General features: G+C 36.9%; 1 non-coding gene across 1 annotated transcript; it reads right to left on the bottom strand.

Moving 5' to 3' along the window:
- Positions 1-629: 629 nt before the first annotated feature.
- Positions 630-735, bottom strand: LOC124887471. Its single transcript, XR_007045245.1, has one exon. It is a non-coding gene; the product is annotated as a small nucleolar RNA R71 (small nucleolar RNA).
- Positions 736-8,940: the final 8,205 nt, after the last annotated feature.

Genomic DNA, 8,940 nt, shown 5'->3' with positions numbered 1-8,940 from the left:
GGTTTTTGATAATAAGTTTAAGTGTTAACAACTTGTTCTTAGCGGCTGAATTTTTGCAGGTTTAGCCAAACATTAGACTGGCAAGGGATAAAGAGTTAGTAGAGCCCTTGGAAGAACCGAAAATAATTTTTCATTAGAGGTGAAGAGCTCGATATTACATTCAACAGTGATAGATGGCTGAAATACGAGATCCAATTGTTTCTTATCCAAATATTAGAAATCTTCCAGATCCTATTAGTCCAATTTTTCCTATTCAACCAGCTGCAAAACTTGTTCATGAGGTGGAAATCACACTTACAAACTATGTAACTAACAACATTTGAAAGCTTGAACAAGAAGGTCGGTGAAAATTGAAACAAAATATGGTGCAATTGTTAAAATCTGTGGGGGAATTTCACGGACTTTCACATGAGGATCCGCAGTAGCAATTGCAGACCTTTCTAGAAATAAGCAACACATACATTCCTGAAGATGTGAATACTGATTATGTCAGATTGACACTCCTTCCCTTTTCTCTAATGGGGGAAGAAAAGAGGTGGTTACATGTTGAACTGCCGCACTCTATCACTTCTTGGGAAGATTGTGCTTGGAAGTTTCTTATTCAATTCTTTCCATCCCAGAAGACTGCACAATTGAGGAGTGAGATATTGAGTTTCAGACAGAAGATAGAGAAAATCTCTACCAAGCTTGGGAGGGATTCAAAGAAATGCTCAGAAATTATCCCTATCACTATCAATCGAATGATGTATTGGCGCACATATTTATAAATGTCCTTAAGTCTAATACTAAGATTCTCTAGATTTAGCAGCAGGAGGCCAAGCTTTAGAAAAAATGTATGAAGAACTGTATACATTGTTGATTCAAATTGCACAAGGGAATCCTGATTGGCATGCGGTCTCAAGAAGTGCTCCCAAGAAGGTTACAGAGGTATTGGAGGTTGATCAATTTACTTCATTATAGGCACAGATTGCAGCAATGTAGAATAATATGACTACTCAGCTGAACAACTTAAAGTTGGGTGCAACACAACCATTAGCCACAATAAATGCAGTTTAATAGGTACATCATGGTGTGAAGTTTCCGGAAGTGCGTATCATCCAAACTAGAGGAACCACCCTAATTTTTTATGGGGTGGAAATCAGGCATAGAATACAAATCACTATAATGGAATAGTGCAATCAAATCCATAACCGAATTAGAATAATCAGGCGACTACTCAGAATAGCAATGTGAAGGAGTTGATTAAGCAATTCATGGCTCAACAATCATAGTTTACGGCAGACATAAATACTCAACAAGCACAGTTTGCAGCTGAGTTAAAGAGTCAACAATTGCTCACAAAAAATCTGGAGTTCCAATTAGGTCAAATTATAGGATTGCGGAATATAAGGCCACAAGAAGCATTTCCTAGCGACATTGAGGCTAATCCTAAATAGTTGAATATGGTTACAAAAAGGAGTGGCTTATAAAATATGGAGACGATTCATGAGTAGGAAAATCCTGCAGTCACTGATGACAGTTTGAAATAGAATGCAGAAGTAGGAGTTAAGGAAAAAGAGGCAAGTGAAGAAATTTATGTGGAGAATAAGAATATTTCCTTACTCTTTCCTCAAAGGGCAAGGAAGCATCAAGAGGAAGCCAGTTATAAGAAGTTTCTAAATCTTTTGAAGCAGGTTCAAGTAAACCTTCCTCTTGTTGACATCCTGTAGAGTGTTCCAAAATATGCTAAATACTTAAAGGATATTGTTTCCAATAAGAACCGGTTGACTGAATATGCTAGAGTTGCACTTACTTAAGAGTGCACATCTAAAATTCAAAATAAACTGCCCACAAAAATTTGAAGGATCCAGGTAGTTTCACCTTGCAGATTACCATTGGTTAGACTATTTGTACACATCGATTGTGTGATTTAGGTTCTAGCATAAATCTCATGCCTATGTCATGGTACTGGAAGATCGGTCGTAGGAGTCCCAAAAATAGATGGTATTATTGAAGATGTGTTGGTACAAGTGGGATCTTTAATCTTTCTGGTGGATTTTGTGATTCTTGACTTTGAGGCTAATCTTGTTGTTCCATTACGACCGTTCTTAGCAATGGTATAGTCCCTCATTGATGTAGCATCTAGAAAAATAACAATGCGAGTGCATGACAAAGTAGAAGTTTTGACGCGTACAAAGCATTGAAACTGCTAGCCATATATGAGGAGTTGTCATCTATATCAGTTATTAATCTTGCTTCAAAGTGGTAGTTTTTGTTTTCTGATGATCCATTAGAGTGAGCTCTGATAGGTTATGATCTGCATGGAGATATGGAAGCATTGGAATTGGTCAAGGTTATGAATTTTATTGTAATTGAGACAAACAAAGTTCCATTCGAACCTTTAAATAGGCCAATTGTTCTTCACCTAGGCCTTTAGTTGAAGAAGCTCCTAAATTAGAGCTTAAGGTTCTTCCTCCATATTTAAAATATGATTTTCTTAGTGATCAACATACCTTGCTTGTTATTTTATCTACAGTATTATCAGATGTACAAGTAAAGAAAGCTATAGCAGTTCTCAAGAATAGAAGAAAGGCGATTGGCTGGCAGATGTCTAAAATTTCAGGAATTAATCCAGTATTTTGCATGCACAATATTTATATAGAAGAGGGTTACAGACCTAGAGTGCAGCAACAATGAAGGTTGAATCTTCTGATGGAGGAGATGGTTAGGAAAGAAGTGATCAAGTGGTTAGATAGTGGTATTATCTATCCAATTTCCAATATCAAATGGGTGGGTCCAATGAACTGTGAACCAGAGAAGGGAGGAATGACAGTAGTGAGCAATGATGATAATGAGTTGATTCCCACACGTACAATGATCGGTTGGTGAATATGTATAGATTATTGGATATTGAATGAAACAACTCATAAAGATCATTATCCAATTTCCTTCATTGACCAAATGTTGGATAGATTGGTAGGGCAAGAGCATTATTGTTTTCTGGATGGGTACTCTGGATACAATCAAATAAGCATAGCACCGGAAGACCAAGAGAATACCACGTTCACTTTTCCATACAATACATATGCTTTCAGACGCATGCCCTTCGGCTTATACAATACACCTGCCATATTTCAGAGGTGTATGATGGCAATATTTTCAAACATAGTGGAAGAATTTGAGGAGGTATTCATGGATGATTTCTTCGTGTATGGTGATTCATTTGAAAAGTGTTGACGGAATCTCGACAAAGCTCTAGCTTGATGTGAAGAAACAAACTTGGTGTTGAATTGGGAAAAGTGCCACTTTATAGTTAAGGATGTAATTGTCTTAGGCCATAAAGTGTTCTGCCAAAGGCTTAAAGTGGACAAAGCAAAGGTTGAGTGATTGAATAGTTGCCTCATCCAGTCATAGTCAAAGGAGTGTGGAGCTTTTTGGGACATGCTAGGTTCTATAAACAATTCATTCAAGATTTATCAAATATTACAAGACCCATATGCAAATTATTAGAGAAAGAAGCCAAGTTTGAGTTCGCGGTTGATTGCCATGAAGCTTTTGAAAAGCTTAAGAAGAAGTTAACGGAAGCACCTATCTTGATTGCACCAGATTAGGAGTTACCTTTTGAGCTGATGTGTGATGCTAGTGACATTGCGGTGGGAGCAGTGTTGGTTCAGAGAAAAGACAAGGTATTTTGATTGATCTACTTTTCTAGTAAGGTGTTGAATGATGCTCAAGTTAACTACACAGTTACAGAGAAAGAAATGTTGGCAGTTATATATGTATTTGACAAGTTTCAATCTTATATAGTTGCTACAAAGTAATTGTTCATACTAACCACACTACCATTAAGTATCTTGTGAATAAAAAGAATACAAAGCCACGACTGATTAGGGGGATTCTTCTACTTTAAGAATTTAATCTTGAGGTGCGAGATAGAAAGGGAGCTGAAAATAAAGTTGTTGATAACTTGTCATGGCTGGAAAAGTAAGATCATATTATGGATAACTTTGTGAGTATTAAGGAGGAGTTTCCTAATGTAAAGTTGTTGTCATTAGATGCAGTTGAGTTCCCATGGTATGCTGAATCTACCATACAACAAAGAAAGAAATTACTCCATAATTCTTATTCTTACATTTGGGATGAACCGTACCTTTTCAACCAGGGTCCAGATGGAGTTATTCGTAGGTGTATCCTAGAGGCTAAATTTTCAAAGGTGTTATAAGATTGCCACTCATCTCTATATGGTAGACATCATGGGGGTGAGAGGGCTACAAGAAAAGTGTTGCAATTAGTTTTTTTTGGTCGACTCTGTTTAGAGATGCAGTGGCTTTCATAAAACATTATGACCGATTTCAAAGGTTGGGTACTATATCTAGGCGTCATGAGATGACCCTCAATAATATTTTAAAAGTGGAAGTCATTGATGTTTGGGGGACCGATTTCATGTGCCTATTCCCACATTCAAACGGTAATTTGTACATTCTTGTAGCGGTTGACTATGTCTCTAAATAGGTAAAAGCTATGGTGGGTCCAACTAATGATGCAAGAGTGGTGCTAAAGTTTGTGAAGAATAACATATTTTCTAGATTTAGTATGCCAAGAGAAATAATTAGTGATGGAGGTACGCACTTTATCAACACATTGTTCAAAAATCTTCTTGCAAAGTATGGTGTTAGGTACAAGGTTTCCACTGCATACCATCATCAAACTAGTGGACAGGTGTGTCAAATTAGGAGATCAAGCAAATACTTCAGAAGACCGTGAATAGGCAGACCAAAGATTGGGCAGAGAAACTAGATAATGCACTTTGGGCTTATTGAACAATGTACAAGACACCCATTGAGACGTCTCCATGCCGTTTGGTGTATAGTAAAGCGTGTCATTTTCCTGTGGAACTAGAACACCAAACATATTGGGCGGTGAAGAAACTGAACTTTGAGATGACTGTCGTGGGGGGAAAAGGCTATTGCAACTAAATGAGCTTGATGATTTTATATTCCATGCATACGAAAATGCCAAGATCTACAAGGAGAAGACAAAAAAATGGCATAACAAGCAAATTCAAGCTAGGGAATTTGAAACTGGGCTACTTGTGTTGTTGTTTAATTCATGGCTTAAATTATTTCTGGGTAAATTATGATTGAAATGGTCTAGACCTTTTAAGGGGTACGTATGACACCCCATGAAGCTGTATAGTTATGGAATAAAGAGAAGACAAAGAAGTTCCTTATAAATGGATAGCGTGTAAAGTACTATTGGGTGGATCATCCAGATAAGCACAAAGAATCTATTACTTTTGCTAATAAGTGATGATGAGCTGAGTCATACCATGACCTAAAATAAGGTGCTATGTGGGGGGCAACCCATAATGTATTATAATAGGTAATTTAATTTTTAACTTATAAAATCAAAATGAAAAGAAAAATATAAAAAGATGGGTCGTGCCATGACTAAAACTAAGGTGCTGAGTGGGAGGCAACCCACTTTTACTTATAATATTTGTAGTTTTTGTTTGAGATTGTAGGTAATTGCAAAGTGAAATGATAAGAAGATTACCACATTTGAGGAAAGTAATCAGTCTTAGGGAAGAAAAGAGTGAAAATTACACAAGGAAATTTGATTTTGAAGAATGACGTGATGCAGAAATGGGTAGATTGACAATTGTCAAAATCAAATAAGGATCCGCGATTTTCATCGTAACGCGGAGAAGTGTGATTTGATAATTGTTGAATTCCAGTGGCCTAGCACGATTTCACCGTATCATGGTGGATAGTAAAATGGAAATTGGCATTCTCTAGTAGATCAATGCAATCACACCACATCTTTGAGATGGTTATAATTGGGTATAAAATATTCAATTAAACCTAACCCGACCTGCCCCTCTATAAATACCCCCTTAAGAGCCTAAACCCTTTTATTTTCCCCCCAACTACCGCCCCTTGTACCCTTTCCTCCTACTAATTTTCTTAAAATTTTCCCCAACTTTCATCTTTGTCTCAACCTTTGAGGTATGTACTTTCAGATTTAGATTTACTTTTTCTTTCCTCATGTGTCTTGTGATATTGGATAGAATTTGGGCCTAATTTTGTTGAAAACTATAGTTTTGTATGTGATATATTATCTTGCAATCTTTGTGAATTCTTAATTGAGTTTTCATAGTTTCGAATTTTTAAGATGATAATCGATCAAGTAATGAGAATGGGGGAGTGTTAAGAGTAATTTGGGAAGATTTCTACTGATTATGTTAACTGATTTCCAAGTGATATATGGCCATAGGGGATGGATTTTGGTTGATTATTTGTTTTTAATATGCATATGGCCTATTTGATGTGTTGGTTATGAAGCAAACTTTTCCCCACACTTTAGATTTAGGGACCTGTTAGTACTATAAATTATTTTAGTTGAAATTTAGGTAAGTACACTTATTATGTACAATAACGTACCAAAATGCTCCTGTTCATAGATGGTGTGTGTGTTGACAAAATGACTAATGACTATGGTTTTGAAGTCACAAAGAGCAATATGATGTCTTTGAATATGATAATAAGGTCAATAAGTGGAAGTCTGAGTAACCTAATTTTGAGGTAGGTGTTCTAGCTAACAACTAACTATGGGGTGGAAAGTCACCCATAATGCACACTCAGTTTAGCTAGTCCCGAGTTTAACATACTCAAATATTTGTTGCATTTTCTGCATTACAAGAATTATGGAACCACAACTAGTCAAAGGTAAGGCTAAGGCAGGTCTTTCTGCACCTGCGAGAAAAAGGAGTAGACAATCTGAAAGTCAACTGACAAGGATACATAGGGCCCCACCACTTCCGTGGGGGAAGGTATGTAAATTTGGATTCAAAGTTGTCCTCAAGGATAGGAAGCAGTGGTATTCCAAGCATACGGATGCCAAGTATATCCCGGAGGTGTATATTGACCGTGCCAGTCTCATGAGAGAATGTTCGTCCATGGTATGAAGAATTGAGGCAATCAATATGAATTTCATTTTCCATCAGCCGACTAAGTGCAATTTGTACTTAGTCAGAGAGTTTTACACGAACTGGGACCCAAGTCATCCTAATCATTTGTTGAAGGTTCGCAGGAAAGTGATTTGTTTCACTACTGCTGATATTAATGACTTGTTGGGTATACCAAAAGCAAAACAAAATTTCTTGAGGCATTTTATAGTTTGTCCTCTGTATGCGTATATCAGGCATCTGTTGTGTGGCCAGCGATCGTCAGGTCGTTGGACTAGGGATCATGTTACAGGTTTTCACTCTTCCTTCCCTTATGCTCAAATGAACAAGGAAACAAGGATGCGGGGTCAGATTATTTATTTATGCTTGATTCAAGTCAAGCATATGGCGGAGGTTACTTAGTATAGAGTGTGTTTGATCTATGCCCTGATGTGTCCTAATGTGGAGATAAATATGGGTAATATGATTTGTTTTGCGACTAAGAAGGCGCGTACACAGGCTAGGCGTAGTTTTTGGTTTGGAGGTTTGGTTTCTAGATTGTTAAGGCACAACGTGGATGAAGAGAATTTGTATTATAAGCTTGAGGTTATTACTCTCCCTGCCTATATAACAACTGCTAGGAGAACATCTGGGGAAACTGGCCTAATTTTGACCATGGTGGAGAGATAAACGTGGACTGATGAGGTACTGGGCAGGCTGTATGGCCTTATGATGATGCTTTCGATGATGGAAGGCAGACTAGCTACACCAGAGGAGCTCCATACTATAGAGCTTGATTATCCACTCTAGCACCATTCTAGGACTATGTTGAGGATTGGCCTATATTTTGTTGAGCCGATTAATGATGATATACAAACTTATGAAGAGCACAGGTAAAGGGATTCAAACATGAAGTCTGATGAAGAGAATGAGTCTGGTGATGATGAAGCTAATGATGATGGTGATGATGTGGATAGGACTCCTGAGGATATGACTGCCATAGTCCCATTTAAGTGACCAAAGAGTATACTACCACCCTACAATAGGTTTATTTGGAAGCACTAGGACAGTGCTTTATTTAAGTGTAGGGTGGTGGGTTTGTATTTTGCTATTTCATCTTCTTTCTATTAATTATGGATGAACAATTTTATTTTTTGTTTTGTTGATTTTGCGAGTACTAGCTATTCAGAACACTAGTCTGTAATAGTTAGTAACTTTATGGATTGTAATTTTCCCTCTTTGGCATTTATCTCATGTTTCTTCAGTTTAAAATATTATTTTAATTATTATTTTCGCCCTCATGGGCAAGTTGTAGTTTCAAGTAGTTACTTTTGCCCTCTTTGGTAATAAGGAATAAACAGTCATAACTAGTTGTCATCTCCTATGATAGATGGATGATGACCTTCTTAAGGGGAGTGGTCGTAGGAAGTAAAGAATAAATGATAACCTAATCACTATCTTAGAGGAGTGTGTGAAATGTGCCATCTTCATAGTAATGTCAATTAAATTGAGTATAAATAAGCATAAGAGTGTTTTGATTTGAGTACTGATGATTTAATCTCTATAAATAAAATTTGATATGTTGGCTTAATTTTGAATTCAATAAAGAACATGACTAGGAACCTTAGTTTGATTCAGTGCATGCACTGTGAGTGTGAGGATTTGTGTATATTCTATATGAATAGAAATGACTAGAACTTGCCCGATGTGTTTATAAAGTGAAATAAAAGGTGTTGGGTGTAGGAAGTGATTTAGGCATTTCTTTGACAGCCGTGTTCTAGCCTAAATAGACCTACCTTGGTGCATAGTCTTAGTAAGCCCCATTGAGCCTTTAGCCTCTTTCTTTGATAGCCTGTTATGTAACCCTATCCTTTCGTTGATAAATCCTAATTTGATCGAAATACGCTCCTGAGCATTTCAATGTGAATTAAAAAAATAACTAAGAGGAGGATAAAAAGGTAAAATTTAATGCCCCCAAAGTAGTTGTTATTGATGTTTAAAGATTCTGTGTGCAA

This window comes from Capsicum annuum, chromosome 9 (genome assembly GCF_002878395.1).
Source record: "Capsicum annuum cultivar UCD-10X-F1 chromosome 9, UCD10Xv1.1, whole genome shotgun sequence".
Classification (NCBI taxonomy): Eukaryota; Viridiplantae; Streptophyta; class Magnoliopsida; order Solanales; family Solanaceae; genus Capsicum; species Capsicum annuum.
The sequence above is the reverse complement of the archived record's forward strand: the minus strand, read 5'-3'. Positions and strand labels throughout refer to the sequence as shown.